Below are 18410 nucleotides of genomic sequence, written 5' to 3'. Positions count from 1 at the left end.
TTACATTTGCAGGAGATAATGCTGCCTGCTTCTTATTTACAATGTCACCTGAAAGTGAAAACAGGTGTTTGCATGACACCGTTGTAGCCAGCGTTGCAAGATATTTACGGGCCAGATGCAGTAAAGATTCATTGGCTATTAGCCAGGATGGGCAGGGATGGTGTCCCTACCCTCTGTTTGCCAGAAGCTGGGAATGAGCAACAGGGAAAGGATCACTTGATGATTACCTGTTCTGTTCATTCCCTCTGGGGCACCTGACAGTGGCCACTGTCGGAAGACAGGATACTGGGCTAGATGGACCTTTGGTCTGACCCAGTATGGCCGTTCTTATGTCCCTTCATGCTTCAGCCACCCTTCCAGAGGACATGTGTCCATGCCAATGACAGGTTCTGCTCGATAACGATCCAAAGCAGTGCGGACCGATGCATGTTCATTTTCATCATCTGAGTCAGATGCCACCAGCAGAAGGTTGATTTTCTTTTTTGGTGGTTCAGTTCTGTAGTTTCTGCATCGCAGTGTTGCTCTTGTAAGACTTCTGAAAGCATGCTCCACACCTCATACCTCTCAGATTTTGGAAGGCGCTTTAAATTCTTAAACCTTGGGTCGAGTGCTGTAGCTATCTTTAGAAATCTCACGTTGGTACTTTCTTTGCGTTTTGTCAAATCTGCAGTGAAAGTGTTCTTAAAACAAACAACATGTGCTGGATCATCGTCCTAGACTACCATCACACAAAATATATGGTAGAATTAGGGTAAAACAGAGCAGGGGGCGTACAATTCTCCCCCAAGGACTTCAGTCACAAATTTAATTCATACATTTTTTTTTAACAAGCATCATCAGCATGGAAGCATGTCCTCTGGAATGGTGACCGAAGCATGAAGGGGCATACGAATGTTTAGCATATCTGACACCTAAATACCTTGCAGTGCCGGCTACAAAAGTGCCATGCAAATGCCTGTTCTCGCTTTCAGATGGCATTGTAAATAAAAAGTGGGCAGCATTATGTCCTGTAAAAGTAAACAAACTTGTTTGTCTGAGTGATTGGCTGAACAAGAAGTAGGACTGAGTGAACTTGTAGGCTCTAAAGTTTTACATTGTTTTTTTTTTTTTGAGTGCAGTTATGTTAGGGTTACCATATCTCATAAATAAAAAAAGAGGACCCTCCACGGGCCATGGCCCCGCCCATTTCCCCACCCCTAGCCCCGCCCAACTCCGCCCCTTCCCCCACCCTAACTCCGCCCCCTCCTCCCTCCCACTCCCAGCCAGGGGGAAAGGGCTGCCCCAGTGCTACCAGCATCACGGTTTCCCGGGCAGCCTCCAGACCCTGCGCCCCCAGCTGGCGCTTCCCCAGCGCAGCTGGTGCCCGGGAGGGGAAGTGCCCAGCCGGGGGTGCAGGGTCTGGAGGCTGCCCAGCAAACCGTGAAGCCGGTAGCGCTCGGGCTTTGGGCAGCCCCTATGCCTCCGGACCCTGTGCCCCCAGCCGGGCACTTCCCCTCCAGGGCTCCGGCGGCTCTGCGTAACTTAGACTGTATAAGTTACACAGAGCCAAAGAGGAGCAGAGCCCCCGCAGCTGGAAGCTCTGCTCCTCTTAGGCTCTAAGAGCCGGGCTGCCCCAGCGCTACCGGCTTCGGGCAGCCCCCGTGCCTCCGGACCCTGCGCCGCCGGAGCCCGGGAGGGGAAGTGCCCGGCTGGGGGCGCAGGGTCCGGAGGCAAGGGGGCTGCCCGAAGCCGGTAGCTCTCGGGCAGCCCGGTTCTTAAACAGAGCCTCCAGCGGCTGGGGCTCTGTGTAACTGACACTGGGTCACTTACACAGAGCCCCTGCGGCTGGAGGCTTTTCTCCTCTTTGGCTCTGTATAACTGACACAGTGTCAGTTACACAGAGCCCCAGCGGCTGGAGGCTCTGTTTAAGAGCCGGGCTGCCCGAGCGCTACCGGCTTCGGGCAGCCCCCGTGCCTCCGGACCCTGCGCCCCCAGCCGGGCACTTCCCCTCCCGGGCTCTGGCGGCGCAGGGTCTCCAGGCACGGGGCTGCCTGAAGCCGGTAGCTCTGGGGCAGCCCGGCTCTTAAACAGAGCCTCCAGCCTCCGGGGCTCTGTGTAACTGACACTGTGTCAGTTACACACAGCCCCGGCGGCTGGAGGCTCCAGCTCCTGTGGCTCTATTTAAGAGCCAGGCTGCCCGAGCGCTACCGGCTTCGGGCAGCCCCGTGCCTGGAGACCCTGCGCCGCCGGAGCCCGGGAGGGGAAGTGCCCGGCTGGGGGCGCAGGGTCTCCAGGCACGGGGCTGCCCGAAGCCGGTAGCTCTCGGGCAGCCCGGCTCTTAAATAGAGCCGCGAGGGCTGGAGCCGCCGGGGCTGTGTGTAACTGACCCAGTGTCAGTTACACAGCCCCAGCCGCTGGAGGCTCTGTTTAAGAACCGGGCTGCCCGAGAGCTACCGGCTTCGGGCAGCCCCGTGCCTGGAGACCCTGCGCCCCCAGCCGGGCACTTCCCCTCCCGGGCTCCGGCGGCGCAGGGTCTCCAGGCACGGGGCTGCCCGAAGCCGGTAGTGTTCAGGCAGCCGGGCTCTTAAACAGAGCCGCCATTTTCCCGGACATGTTCGGCTTTTTGTCAATTCCCCCCGGACAGGGGTTTGACTGCCGAAAAGCCGGACATGTCCGGGAAAAAGAGGACATATGGTAACCCTAAGTTATGTAACAAAAAAAAAGACATTCGTAAGTTGCACTTTCACAATAAAGAGATTGCACCTCAGTACTTGTATGAGGTGAATTGAAAAATACTATTTCTTTATCATTTTTACAGTGCAAATATTTGTAATAAAAAATAATATAAAGTGGGCACTGTACACTTTGTATTCTGTGTTATATATTAAATCAATATATTTGAAAATGTAGAAAAACATCCAAAATATTTAATAAATTTCTATTGGTATTCTATTGTTTAACAGTGCGATTAAAAGTGCGATTAATCGTGATTAATTTTTTTAAATTGTGATTAATTTTTTGAGTTAATTGCATGAATTAACTGTTATTAATCGACAGCTCTACTAGAAAGTTATGAAATGGACACAGCACACATTAAATGGATGAAAAGCTGGCTAACAGATAGGTCTCAAAATGTAATTGTGAATGGCGAACAATCATTGAATGGGTGTGTTTCTACTGGGGACCCTCTGGGATTGGTTCTTGGCCCTATTCTATTTAACATTTTAATGAATGACCTGGAAGAGGACGAGTCACTGATTCAGGGCAATCTGGATCACTTGGTAAACTGGGTTCATGCAAACAATACATATTTTAATATACCTAAATGCATACGACTAGAAACAAAGAATGTTGGTCATACTTTCAAGATTCGGGGACTCTCGGAAGCAGTGACTCTGAAAAAGATTTGGGGGTCATGGTGGATAATCAGCTGAACATGAACTTCCAGTGTGATGCTGAGGCCAAAAGGGCTAATGCAATCCTGGGATGCATAAACAGGGGAATCGAGTGGGAGCAGAGAGGTGTTTTTACCTCTGTATTTGGCACTGGTGTGGCCGCTGCAGGGATAATGCATCCAGTTCTTGTGTCCACAGTTCAAGAAGGATGTTGATAAATTGAAGAGGTTCACTGAAGAGCGAAGAGAATAGTTAAAGGATTAGAAAGCCTGTCTTATAGTGAAGACTCAAGGAGCTCAATCTATTTAGCTTAACAAAGAGAAGGTTAAGGAGTGACTTGACTATAGTCTATAAATATCTACCTGGGGAACAAATAGTTAATAATGCCTGGAAGTTGAAGATAGACAAATACAGCCTGGAAATAAGGCGTAACTTTCTAGTGGTGAGAATAATTAACCATTGGAACAATTTACCAAGGACCATGGGGGCTTCTCCATCACGGACACTTGAAATCAAGATTGGATGTTTTTCTACAATACCTGCTGTAGGAAATATTTTCGGGTCAGGTCTCTGGCCTGTGTGATACAGCAGGTCAGACTAGATGACCTTGGAAACTATGACTCTATGAATGCGAGCAGTAGACAGACTTTGACCCATTGCTCTCTGAATGAGTGGATGAGAAAGCAGCCCAGTACCTAGCAGTGGCTCTGGATGGTGACGCGAAAGCCTTTTACCTGCAGCTTCTCAGTGCAGATCATGGATCTTACAGACAGCTATGCAAACACTTATACAACCGCTATGAGAGGGGATTGGCCTGTCTGAAACACTGGAAGGAATAGAGGCAGCATGAAGGGGAATCCCTGCACAGTTATTTGTGTGCATTGAGGAGACCGTTCGATAGGGCTGTGCCATCCTGGCCAGGACATGGCTCAAGGGGGCTGTCCGCTGTCAGACGCAGGCTCAAGGGAAGTGGAACCTGCTGTGCCAAACCTGGAACAGGCAATGCAGAGAGGGGACAATGCCCAGGGCAATCCAAGAGAGAATCCTGCATGAAAAGTCATCTTATAAATGGTTTAACAGGAGAACTTCATAACCTGCTGGTGCAGGAGGATAGCATATTAGATAAACCTATGGACCCGATTATATGCAGAGGTATATCCGTGGAAGCAGTAACTGGGGTTTCCTGATAAGATGTTAATTCCCTGGCCCAAAGTGACTCCTTTATACGAGGTGCAGCACTTCAAGAAATAATTGCTAGGAAAGGGCTAAAGAACTGGAAGAGGCCCAAGCTATTCACAGGCATCCCAGGGGTCAGAAGAGAGAGTTTCCTGACTGGGTCTCAGTCCTGATGACATTTGCAGGTAATGTGGGGGCTAAGACCGTTGGAGACAGAATTGCCCAACCAGAGGGAAGCCACACAAGGGAAATTAGAAGTTGCTGATGTAGTAGGACCACCATCAGCAGCTGTAGGAATGGCGCATGTGAAGAGATGCCCAAATACCTGTTACTGGGTATCTGGTGTGACAGACCCAGACCAGTGCGGTACAGGAGTCTGGTAGAGGGCAAATATACTGGTCACTGGGTGAGTAGTTTTCTGTTCCCTGAGTGACCAGAGCAGGGGCTGCACTAGAGTAATCAGGAACCTGCTAGAACCAGTTAAGGCAGGCAGGCTAATTAGGATACCTGGAGCCAATTAAGAAGAAGCTGCTAGAATCAATTAAGGCAGGCTAATCAGGGCACCTGGGTTTTAAAAGGAGCTCACTTCAGTTTGTGGTGTGTGTGTGAGGAGCTGGGAGCAAGAGGTGTAAGGAGCTGAGAGTGAGAGGATGCGCTGCTGGAGGACTGAGGAGCACAAGTATTATCAGACACCAGGAGGAAGGTCCTGTGGTGAGAATAAGGAAGGTGTTTGGAGGAGGCCATGGGGAAGTAGCCCAGGGAGTTGTAGCTGTCCTGCAGCTGTTACAGGAGGCACTATAGACAGCTGCAGTCCACAGGGCCCTGGGCTGGAACCCGGCGTAGAGGGTGGGCCCGGGTTCCCCCCAAACCTCCCAATGGACCTGGACTGTGGGTTCTCCCAGAGGGGAAGGTCTCTGGGCTGTTCCCCAACCCACATGGTGAATCTCTGAGGCAAGAAAATCCACCAATAAGCGCAGGACCCACCAAGATAGAGGAGGAACTTTGTCACACTGGTGATATCAACAGCTGGCATACCACAGTGCTGTTGGACTCAGGATCTGCAATAAGGCTGATCCATGGAGAACACTCAGTGTTGAAAGAAAGAAAAATTTGTATAGCAGGAGTTAAATTGGTGACTATTAATCATTAGCCACTGCAGACAAACAGGAGAAATCCAGCCCTCACTGACTCTGCGGTCTCTGTATAGTAAATGGACATTGGTAGTGGTGACCAATATTTCTGGTGCTGTTGTATTGGGAGTGGATCTGCGGGCATCACGGGGTCAGTAGCAGGAAGATCCAATCCCGGGTCAGTGGGATGGGGAGGTGAGGTCGAGTGAGACAGCGAGGCAGCAGGGCAAGACAATCTAGGCAGCACCTAGCAGGCAACAGTCAGTTGCTTAGACAGCTTCATGTTCCTATTAGGGCCTTCATATTGTCCGGGCACCCAATGAGAGTGCAGCAAGGGCACTTCCTAACTCACAGGATGGTTAAGCCCTGGAATAAATTACCTAGGGAGATTGTGTATCTCCGTCATTAGTCAAGATCATCTTTTATTTCCTTGGTGAGACCAAGACGGAACTGGTGTAGCTGTGTCAGCTCATTCCAAGCCATATCTGGCACCAGCTGTCAGGACCGGGCGGCATATGTTGCAGCTAATCCAGAGGCCTGCCGGAGTCTCTGTAGAGCTACCTTTGCAGTGTGAGCTCAGTGTGGGGTCAGCGAAGGTTGCCTGCGGTGATCCTGATCGAGCAGAGGGGACACCCCGTCCAGGGCCTCCCCTGTTAGAAGGCTGATGACCAGTCCCGCCTTTGCCTCAGGAAATAGAACCTCCGTAAATCCCAAAGAGAGAAAGGAGCCACGAGCCTGTTAATCTAGACTGTCATGGGGTGCAATGGGAGGACAGATGGACCTTCTGCAACTTACTCAAGGCAAATGGTCCTGGGAGGCCTGTGCCGCAGGGCAATGCTTCCATGCTCGGCGCACTGGCCCATCTGTCCATTCCTGTTTTCTCTGACGTTGCAGGGTCACAGGAGAGATGGCGGTCCATTCCCCAAGCCCCAGTGCAGGCTTGTTTTCCACATGCGTGCTCCAGTTCCGCTCGTTGCTTGAGGTTCTCTCTGCCCGGCTGCCTCCTGGGAGGCTCTTTTGGAGTTGGAGCGTGCCCTGCACGGGCACTCAGAGACCAGACTATCCCCTTGCCCAACATCTCCAATTGTCAGTTCTGTGCAGCCCCCCCGCCCCCGCTTCCTGAGAACGGCCAGAAGGAATCTCTGTTGGCAGGGAGCTATCCCTGCGTGGAGCGGACATTGGTGTAGGGGTAAGGGGAGGTGATTTGTGGCCCCCGATCCTGGGGCTGCTGAGGGCTGTTCTAACTTGCACACTGTCTGCAAGGATGCCTCCGGGCCCTGTGGCAGCTGAGGAATAGAGGGGGCACAGTATCCCCCCGGCTTGCACACTCCGTGCCCTTGAACATGGGTGCTTGTGGACAGTGTAGCCGGCTCTGCAGCCCTGGCACCAGCCCCCTGCTCTGGGGATAGCCTGCGGAGGAGGGTCATGTACAGCTGCTTTGTAGCCACTTCCCGCCAACCTAGATATTTCCTTCCAAGAGCGTCTCTCTCCGTGTCCTCACTCTGCCCCGGGCTCCCTTCTAACATCTAGAGGAGCTTCTCCCCACCCCGAGCCCTTCCCTGAACTCTGGGTATAGATTCCCAGCTTCCCCCGCTCCCTTATGTGAGGCCTTTGTATCCCAAGGTGCTATGGTGACAACTAGACACACAACAAAATTAGTTGCTTGGAAAACAAGTCTGCTGTGAAACCCAACCCTCCGTTGACAGCTGGGTGGGGCGGGGCAGCTTGCCAGCCCTGTGTCAGGCGTACATGGCTGGGGGTAAGTGCAGAGCTGCAGCAGCTCTCCAGACATGAGCGCGTCTTGCCTCTTCTCCTCAGGATCTCAGCCCCCCAGGAGGATGGAGAGATGAGTGAGGAGTGGCTGGGGGACGGACACCAAGCAAGTTTAAGCAGCTGCTCCAAGCAAATGAGTCAGACTTTAATTTTTTCACTGTCATAAATACAGCTCATTGGGGTGCCATGCTGTGCCCCACAAAGGGAGGCCAATGCCAATATTCCCAGCCCAGGTTTCAAGCCTGGATTTAAGGAGCTAGTCTTCTGCTCCTTAGCCAGCACACCAAATGTTTAAGAGACGATGCCAGCATGGCCGTTTGATGCGTGTCCAGGACTGAAACGGCACAGGATTGCGCCCCAAGTCTATGTCCCCCTTACAAAATTGTGAACAGCCAGAAGCTGATCTCTACTGGGCTTTGGTTCAGTTTGGTCTGCAACAAACAGAAAAGTATTTCAGCATTGCATCTCTAAACATGCGTCTCCCAGCCTCGGGGGGAAGCAGTCCAGCCATCTGTGAGAGCTTCTGTCTGTGTGCCAGGGGCTCGACAGTGCTCACAACATCCGCAGTAAACACAAATGTTTCCTTCAGCATTCTGCCCCTTGCTCGACACTAGGCTGGCCTGGCATATAGTGCTAGTGTAAGAAATCCCGTAGACTGAACCTGGCACCTGCACAATCCCCGGTGTCCCTGGTTGGAAGTCAGTTTAACTTAGACCCTGGCCAGAATTCAAGTGTCTCACATGCTGCAGGTTCCGAGCCTCACACCATCAGCGTGCAGAGACTACCCTGGGGCCAGCGCCTCTTACCTGCAGCAGAATCAGGACCTGCCATAGAGATGCCATTGCAAAGCAGTTACCTAGGCCACGTCTGTCCTGCAAACTTATGTTGACTCAGGTTACGTGGGTATATGGCCACTGCAGTTAGTACACCAGGTGTGCCTGTGCAAACTTGGCTTCTGGTATCAGCCGCGCGTGTCCTCACCAGGAGTGCTTGTATCGATGCACAGTGCGGTGCACCACAGGCAGCTAACCCATGTGCAACTCACCACGATCCAGATAGCTATCTTTTGGGATGTTTCAGCAATGCATGATGGGGCCAAAACGAGTTATACTGCGGTGACTGGGAGCATGGGGTCAACTTCCCAGTTTGCAACTGTCTCCATCCCGTGATGTTATCCATGTCCTGTAATTTTTGAACCTTTTTTTCAAAATGCCACAAACCTGTGTGGCCTTCCTTGCTGTCCACCATCTCCAATAGAAGCACGGAGCCTGCACAGCTCTGCACTATTGTCATGAACATTGCAAGCACAGGGCACAGGATCCTGCAGTATTTGCAGAGCCGCAGGGAACATGGCAATTCCTTGGAGGACAGATTGCTGTGGGACATAGCAAGAACCAATTCACAGTTGGTGGTGGTGGTCACAGAGCAGCTGCAGATGGTGGAGTGCCAGTTCTGAGCCCAAGAAACAAGCACTGACTGCTGGGATCGCATTGTCATGCAGGTTTGGGATGACCAGCGGAGGCTGGAGAACTTTCGGATGCACAAGGCAACATTCCTGGATCTGTGTGCTGAACTCACCCCAGCCCTCCAGTGCAGGGACACCAAAATGAGAACTGCACTGGCAGCGGAGAAGCGAGTGGCGATCGCACAGTGGAAACTTGCAATGCCAGATTGTGACCAGCCAGTTGGGAATCAATTTGGAGTCAGGAAATCCCCCATTGGGACCATTGTGATGCAAGTGTGCAGGGCCATTAATTGCCTCCTGCTATGGCCTCTCAGCAATGTGCAATGGGGTTCCCGAAGCATGGCAGAGCGATAGACGGCACACGTATCCCTATTTTGGCACCAGACCACTTTGCCACAGAGTACATCAACAGAAAGGGCTCCTTTTCTATGGATATGCAAGCACTGGTGGATCACTGGGGACGCCTCACTGACATCAGTGTGGGCTGGTCACCCACCCACTCACATCTTTCAGAACACAGGACTGTTCAGACAGCTACAAACAGGGATTTTCCTTCCTGACCGATGGATTCCCACTGGCAACGTTGAAATGCCAATAGTGATCTTGGGTGACCCAGCCTACCCCTTTCCCCCCTGGGTTATGACGCCATTCACTGCCCATCTCGACAGCACCAAGGAGCGCTCCAGCTACTGGCTCAGAATGACAGTGGGATGTGCCGCTGGTGTTGTTTACTCACAAGATTGGACCTCAGTGAGAAAAATATCCCAATGGTTATAGGTGCCTGCTGTGTCCTGCATAATATCTGTGAAGCAGGAAAAGTTTTCGCAGGGGTGGAGAACGGAGGTGGAACGGCTCTCTACTGTATTTGAACAGCCAGATACAAGGGCGATTAGAAAAACTCAATGTGGAGCTATACGGCTCAGGGAGGCTTTAAAAGACCATTTTAATAGTGACCCTGAGTAGTGTGTGTTGCTGTAGTGTGCTCTATCTGGCCCTGCTCTTTTGTGACCCGGTGTGAATCATGTGGCAATTGCTGTATATGTAGGAATTTAACATCATCAATGCACCCATTCATTTTGTTTGTGAATGATTTTATGAGTTGTGTGACATTGTGCGGTAACAGGTAATTGGTTGCATTCAGAACTGTTGAGCACCAGCCAGCATATGTTGTGAACGAATAAAGATGAATTATGTTCCAGGTAATAGAATTTTATTCTGTTACAAAATCACAGAAAGAAAAACCTGGTAAATTTAAAAACAAATACATGTAAAATGTAATAAAACTTAATAAATTAAGAGAACAGAACTTATGAAGGGGAAAGAACATTCATATTCCCTTTCAGCCTCACATACACCAACTATGGCTTTCACAGGTCAGAGTATGTGAAACTGTGATTGTCTTTAATGTCCTCTGGGTGGAGTGGTAGGGGCAGTGCAGTGATCCTTGATTTTAAGTTGAATATTGAGGGGGGTTGCAATGCAGGTAAACCACATGCCTTCTCTTCCTAAGTCTGTAGGCGTGAGCTGAGCTGACAAATTCATAGCTAGAAACCAGACCAGCTCACCTATCTGTTAATATTGATCAAGATAGGTGTTAACACTTGTAAGGATGTGTTTACACTCTATAAAATGCTTGCAAGTTGCCACATGCATTAATGTTACTTGTAATGGCTGTATTCCATGCCATAAGGTAAAATATGTTTGTTTTATAATTGTAAAAATGCCTGCTCTGAACGTGTGAACTCAGATGTGAAGAGTGGCTCCACTCACCCATCCAGGAGGACTATCAAATGTAAGTGGGCCATTGTAGAATACAAGTTTTGTTAATTGCCCCATCCGTCCATGGAGAAGTACTTGCAGAAGGCCGTCAGTTTGAATGGATGAGGAAAATAAAAATAGCTAACATGATGATTTTTCATCTCTTTGTTGTTTGGACTCTTAGAAGGGCTGGAGTTATGAAACAAAAAGCAGCGATCTCCAGGGTCACCTGGGTTAGCCCTGAAAAGACATTCAGTGCTGACAGACTACATCTCTGTCAACTTTTGGAACCATAGACTTTGTATATATGTAGCCTGCCTTAACCTGTAAATAACTCTCTCATTTCTTCTTCCTAATTAATAAATCCTTAATTCATTGGCGACCAGCATTGTCTTTGGTGTGAGATCTAAGGTACAAACTGACCTGGGGTAAGTGACTAGTCTCTTGGGACTGGGAGCAATGTGAATATTTTGTGATTTTTGGTGTAAGTGGCTATTTATCCCAAGTCCAGCTTGCCTGGGGGACAAGATAGACTGGAGAGCCCATGGGGACTGTCTGTGACTCCATGGTAAGACTGCTACAGTGGTCCAGGAGTTCACATTTGTTCCTGGGTTGGTGAAAGCTAATTTTAGAACATGCCCCCAGTTTTGGCATATCTGCCCTGCTTTCGACAGTCTGCCCTGCGGTTGGCATGCATGGTTGTAAACCACTCCAGACAGCACGACAGGGGTACAGGCAGGTTTCAGTGGGCTGCAGAGGGAGGTGAGCATGGGATTGTTGACTCTGCAAGTCCACGAGAGTCTGTAGCGTGTGTTGCTGCCTAAGAAGCCCCAGTATGTGCTGGTGCATCTCCCTCTCCTTTTCCTGCAACTTTCTCCTCTGCACTCTATCCTCCAGGCTGTCTGCAATGTTCATCCTCCCGGCCCTGTGCTCACTGTCCAGTGCAGCACTGGCTTGCAGGATCTCATTGAACATATCCTCCTGAGTCCGCTTCTTTCTCCTCCTTATCTGGCTCAGGCGTTCTACAGGTGGGAAAGGGGAGACCCTGAAGGTTGCAGTGATGGCAGCTGCAGATAAAACACACAGCGGTACCATTGTCAGCGAAACTTCAGATGCTGAACTCACTCACCTAAAGTTTTAAGCACTATATTCTGGTTTCTGCTTGGGATTGCTTGTGCCCGGCGCCAGTCACAGCACCAGTCATGGTGAGTGCGGCCCACCAGGGGTTGGGGAAATGAGGAGGGAATTGCTTGGTTGCATGAGTCTAGTAGCGTAGGGCAATGGCACCGAATACTGGCACCGTTTTCCACAGGCGGTGTTGATTTCAGCTCCTATCTCACTCCTGCGGGTAACAGGCAGAAAGAGCACAGCTGCTGCTGGCATCCCAAAGCTGCCTGGGCCCATATGCTGGTAGCCTGTATTGCAAGAACTGCAGCAGGCACCGCTGCAGTGATCACTGAGCGATGTGGCAAAGTGTCCTGCCACAAAGGAAGAAATAAGGCAGCCATCCCTAGAAACCTTCAGCAGAGGATTGCAAAGAACCTCCATGGAAGTTTCATTGAGATCTCTCAGGAGGATTCAAGGAACATCCCTGTGTACATAAACAAACGGCTCTGGATGGCCACCCCTGCCGAACTCTACAGGAGACTGAAAAGCAGATGGCAACTCTACCTCTCTTGGTCGTGCCACTGCCTCTTCTAGCACGAGTAAATTAATGGTCAATCAAACGATGTGGTCTGCTACTTTGCCATCCCTGTAATTTAAAATTAAACTGCACACTTATCGGAGGTTCCTTCCGCTGCATCGGGCTTGCCCATGGTCAGCTGCCGGGACTGACCGGGCTGCGGTGGAGTCAAAACCAGGTCCTGACTCACTGCGCAGCCGGATCCCCTGGTCGCCTGTCCCCCATTCTCCTCCTCCTCTCTTCCTTGTCCACCACCTCCTCCTCCTCACTATTCACGGCAGGGTCCTGTGAGTCTGGCTCCTCAGAGGTATGCAGGGTGCTGTGGGTGGTGGTGTCTCCACTGAGTAGAGCATGCAGCTCTTTGAAAAAGTGACAGGTCTGCAGCTCAGCACCAAATTGATTGCTGGCCTCCCTGGCCTTCTGGTATGCCTGCTGTAGCGCCTTGGCTTTCACCCTGCACTGCTGCTGGCCCCTGTCGTAGCCTGTAGATGTCCACATTTCTACAGGTGGTTCGGAGCTCTGCCTGCGCAGCCTCTTCTCCCCACAAGCCCAGGAGATCCAGTATCTCCTCCGTACTCCAAAGGATGTGTAGCCAGCGTGGTCCGCTGGGCAGCTTCACACAACAATGGAGAGCTGCCAGGTGTGGCAATGAGGAAAAGGAATTTCAAAAATGTAGGGGGCTTTAAATGGGAGGAGGGGCTTCCAGCCTCTGCGCCCCATGGACAGCGGAGTTCACAATGATGACCAGTGTGGAGCATTGTGGGACAACTGCTGGAGGACAGTTAGGGTCGACGTGAGTAATGCAGTGGGTCTGCATTCACACTGCCTCGACCTAAGTACATCAGCTGTGACTCTGCACCATGCGAGGAGGTGGTGTTATTAAGAAAGCGTAACGGGGCGCTTATGTCAGTGGGAGACAAATCTAAGCGTAGACATATGCACAACTAGGTCAACGTACGCTGCCTTGCGTCTACCTAACTTTGTATTGTAGACCAGGCCCTCGTCCAGGCTAGGTTCACAAAGAGACTTCGCTGTGGTGTCGCTTAGCATTGCCACACCTAAATCTTAGGCGGCTAGAAAATCACTGTGGCCTGGTCTACACTAGAAAATGAATCAGTTTAAAAATCTACACCCTTGAGCGGCGTAGTTCAGCTGACCTAAGTCCTTGTGTACACAAAGCTAACTACTGCCTGGCGAGGTAGGGGATCCCCTACACTGATGGGGGATATTCCTTCCCATTGGAGAAGGTAGCATCTAAACTGAAGTGCTACAGCCAGGGTAGGTAGTAGGTCCCTCTGGTCTTGTTCCTCTCCATCCCAGAGAGCACTGGGATGTGAAGAAGCCGGTAGTGCATGCAGTGACTTGGAGTGATACTTGGGTGAGAGCCTGCTGGACGGAGAGTCAGAGACATTGGTAATGACAGGAAGAATTAGTGACAATGCTTTACCATTGTACAGTCTCTGGTTTTCCCAGACCCCAGGGGAATATGCCAGATGGAACTGGCTAGGCCTTCACCATCCCTGATTCCCCTGATTTGGTGAACCTGGCGTTTCAAAACTCCAGCTCAGCTGTGAATTACTTCGGGGCAGGTCGCTGGCCTGTGTCACACAGGAGGTCAGACTAGATGGTCACAATGGTCCCTGCTGGCCTTGGAATCTCTGAATCTACAAATCTGTGTGTCAGGAATGAGAGCCCGCAAAGCTCCAACAGGAAGTGACAGAACTGCCCTATGGTGGGTGAGGCAATACTTTTAGGGTACGTCTATACTTGCCTCCGGGTTCGGCGGTAAGCAATCGATCTTCTGGGATCGATTTATCGCGTCTTGTCTAGACACGATAAATCGATCCCGGAAGTGCTCGCCGTCAACGCCGGTACTCCTGCTCCGCGCGAGGAGTACGCGCAGTTGACGGGGGAGCCTGCCTGCCGCGTGTGGACCCGCGGTAAGTACCTTGTATTTCGAACTAAGATACTTCGACTTCAGCTTCGTTATTCATGTAGCTGAAGTTGCGTATCTTAGTTCGAACTGGGGGGTTAGTGTGGACCAGCCCCCAGTGTCAGCACTAACCATGTCAGTTGCTTTGACCTATTGCTCTGCTCCATCCCGTGAGGACAGAACAGAGAGAGGAATTTCATGGCCCTGGAATGTCAGGTGGTGAGCAGGGTTGTGAATGGGAGGATGCAGTGAGTCCGGTGAAGGAATTGTTACAGTGACTCAGTCCTGATAAATCTAAAGCTCAGACTAAATCTTATTAGCTGCAGAGAAGGTCACATAACTGTGAATTATAGCACCAGCCGACAAGGACATCTGACGGCGGCAACGTCTGACTGAATGTGTGAACTAAATGGGGGCTATGATCTAGCAGGGACTCTGGGATTCCAAACAAGGCCAGCCCCGTGGAGACTATGGGTTACCTGTTAACCCTGGATTGGGTGTGGAATGATATCAAATGCCAACAGCCTAGAATCTGCTTGCCAAATTGGTGGGGGGGAGGGGGGAACAGGTGGAATATGTGCAAGTATCAAAAGCTTCTCCTCGTATGTCCATCACGGACTGGTGCACTGTAACAGGCTTCCCTACGGAGTAACTAGTGCTCCAGGTGTAGTTCAGGATACACTGGATTACTACTGGGTTTAACTGGAGCACTCGGTTATCTGGATGTTATATTCAAAGGTACAAGTGAGGAAGCTGCTGAAACGGCTATAAGAACAGGAGTACTTGTGGCACCTTAGGTATGTCTATACTACCCGCCGGATTGGCGGGTAGTGATCGATCTATCGGGGATCGATGTATCGCATCTCATCTAGACGCGATACATCGATCCCTGAACACGCTCCCCGTCAACTCCGGAACTCCACCAGGGTGAGAGGCGGAAGCAGAGTCGACGGGGGAGTGGCGGCCGTCGATCCTGTGCCCTGAGGACGCGAAGTAAGTCAATCTAAGTTGATCTAAGGTACGTCGACTTCAGCTATGCTATTCTTGAATCTTAGATTGATTTCCCCCCCCGCCCCAACGTAGACCAGGCCTTAGAGACTAACAAATTTATTTGAACATAAGCTTTTGTGGGCTACAGCCCACTTCATCGGATGCATAGAATGGAACATACGGTAAGGAGATATATATACATATATATGTTCCATTCTATGCATCCGATGAAGTGGCTGTAGCCCACGAAAGCTTATGCTCAAATAAATTTGTTAGTCTCTAAGGTGCCACAAGTACTCCTGTTCTTTTTGCGGATACAGACTAACACGGCTGCTACTCTGAAACTTGAAACGGCTATAAAACCAGTGCCGGTTTTAGGGAAAATGGTGCCCTGGGTGAACTTGTATTTTATCGCCCCGACCCCTGTGGGCATGGCACCCCCCCCCATTGCCTCTGCGCCCCATGGGCTTCCCACTCCCCCTTTGCCCCTAACCCCCGCACCTCTCTTTGCCCCTGCACCTTTGCCCCCCTTTGCCCCTGCACCTCCCTCCTGCAACCCCAGCCCCCGCCCCTCACCTCTGCCCCTGTCCTGCACCCCTAACCCCTGCACTGTGAAACTGTGGAACATAGAAACTGGCACTTTGGGAAGTGAAAATGGAAACCGCCACTCCCTGGCCATAGCTAGCATGTCTGGGGTTGATGCTGCTGGTGACTTTGTCCCTCTGAGCTTGCTCAGCAAGACTGATCTCACCAGACACCTAGTGAGGAGGGTCCATTTTTCACTTCAAAGTTAGACTCATGGTCCTGTTCTGTCCTGTCCTACAGCAATTCAATGGGTGAAAGCCCCATTTCAGACTGATTCACTTTAGTTAGGGGTTTGCACACTTATGTAGTTACTTTAGGACAAACTTCCTTAATGGGGTTAGGACCTTGGATTGCGGAGACTGTATCGTGTCTGTCCTGCCCCAAAGATGGGAAATTTCCACTCCTAAACACGCTGTGCTCGTCAATTTCCACTGAGTTCTGGTCAACTTGGCTGTGTCCATGAATCCCACAGTCCCTACAACACTTAAGGATAGAGGTTACAGTATAAAAGTTGTTTCTTCTCCCCCTCCACCCAAATGCCAAGCTCCTCTCCTTTTTAATCTCAGGGCCTCTCCTTGGAGTGCAGGCGTTTTTGTCCGTGAGAATGCAGCCTTTTAAATTCTAATGTACAAGCTGGGGGTGGACAATCATCTGCAATTGGATGACAAATGACTACTCCCACAACTTGCTCTCCCAAGGTGAGCCAACACAATGGGGTAGGAAGAGATCATATAGCGAAAGGACCCTTCTCACACTTTCCCCTCCAATGAACCCTTGCGTTTAGAGCTACAGTGATGGGGGAGGGATAGCTCAGTGGTTTGAGCGTTGGTCTGCTAAACCCAGGGTTGAGAGTTCAATCCTTGCGTGGGCCATTTAGGAATCTGGGGGAAATCTGGGGATTGGTCCTGCTTTGAGCAGGGGGTGGGACTAGATGACCTCCTGAGGTCCCTTCCAATCCTGATATTCTATGATTGATTCTATGACTCTGCCTGTCAGGTAAGGAGCCACCTCAATGCTAGAACCTCTGTCCCGCTGGGGATATGGATAAACAAGGGAGCCCCTGACTTAGGCCAGGTCTACATTAGGTCGGTATAACTACATCCACCCCCCCTGAGCGATACAGTTAAACTGACCTAACCCCTGGTGTAGACAGCACTAGGTCGACCTCTCAGGGAGGTGGATTACCTACGCCGATGGGAGAAGCCCGCCTCCCAGCATAGCTAGTGTCTTCCCTGAAGTGGGACAAAGGCTATGTTTTAAGTGTAGACAAGCCCTTACATCTGTCCCTCAGTGCTCATGAGACTGAGCCATGTCTCCAAAGCACGATGCAGCTGTCACACCCCGGCCTGGAGGAGACAGGAGATATTGCATGTCCTGGGTCTGGGGAGAAGAGGCTCCATGGGCACTGTGCTGAACCAGTTGTAGAAATGGCAGCATTTCAAAAATTCACGGGCATTTTAAAGAGGGAGGTGGCTTCTGGTCTACGTGGCCCCTGGGCAGTGGAGCTCACAATCGTGACAAGAGCGGTCAGTGTCAGGCATTGTGGGACAGCGGCTGGAGGACTGTTAGGGTTGAAATAAGTAAAGCAGGGTCTACACGTGCTCTGCATCGACCTCCATACATCAACCGTGGCTCTACACCGCTCGGGGAGCTGATGTTACTATGGTGGCATAATGGGGCACTTACATCGGTGGGAGACAAATTTCAGTGTAGACACATGCCCACTAGTTTGACCCAAAGCAGCTTAGGTTGACCTGACTTTGTAGTGTAGACCAGGCCTACTGCTCTCAAAGCTCTCTTCTGTCCAGAGGAGTTTAAAAATTAACACTATCAGACAGAGATGTGCATGCTAGCTTCATTCCACTGCCAAGCATGTGCCTGGGCTTACCAACAGCCCGGCCGATGCTCTCTCAACTGCATGCCACAGATTCAGAGCACCAGCACTGCAGGCCGAGGAAGCACCAGAACAGGTGCTGGCAGCCCTGTGGAATCTTGGTTGCACTTGCGCCGCACCCCTTTCTCGCTCCCATCATGGCATTGAGGCGTTCCAGGGTGCTGAGGCTCTACCACCGACCTGGCCTAGACCAGGACTCCAAACTTACCAGTTCATGGTCTAGTTACCGCTAACCGGTTAGCCAGGGTGGCCTTTGACTGAAGGTCTGCAGGTCACAGGCTGCCGGGATGTGGAATAATGTCAGGAAGCCAGTGACCTTGCAGGGCCTTAGGCAATAAGTTGAGGTTCTTCCTGGGGTCTACGATTTGGGGGTAAGGCTGTACTCTTCAAGACAGGCTTTCTGTTGGTTTTCTTCTGGGCCTTCTGAGTCAGTGAGTGGTTCCCTTCCGCCAAGGGAGACTCTTTGCGGTGGGTCTCGAACTACAGGACTCTACAGTTCAAGGTCTGCAGAGCAAAAACTGATCAACTTGGGGTTGGCAAGACTGTTGCTCTGCCCCACTCTGGTGAACGGGGCCTGAGTCCTGGACGGGCACTGCAGGCATCTGTGACTCAGTGAGGGTCCCTGTTCCTGCAGGGGGGTCCTAACCA

Source organism: Chrysemys picta, chromosome 14 (assembly GCF_011386835.1).
Source record: "Chrysemys picta bellii isolate R12L10 chromosome 14, ASM1138683v2, whole genome shotgun sequence".
Taxonomy (NCBI): Eukaryota; Metazoa; Chordata; order Testudines; family Emydidae; genus Chrysemys; species Chrysemys picta.
The sequence above is the reverse complement of the archived record's forward strand: the minus strand, read 5'-3'. Positions refer to the sequence as shown.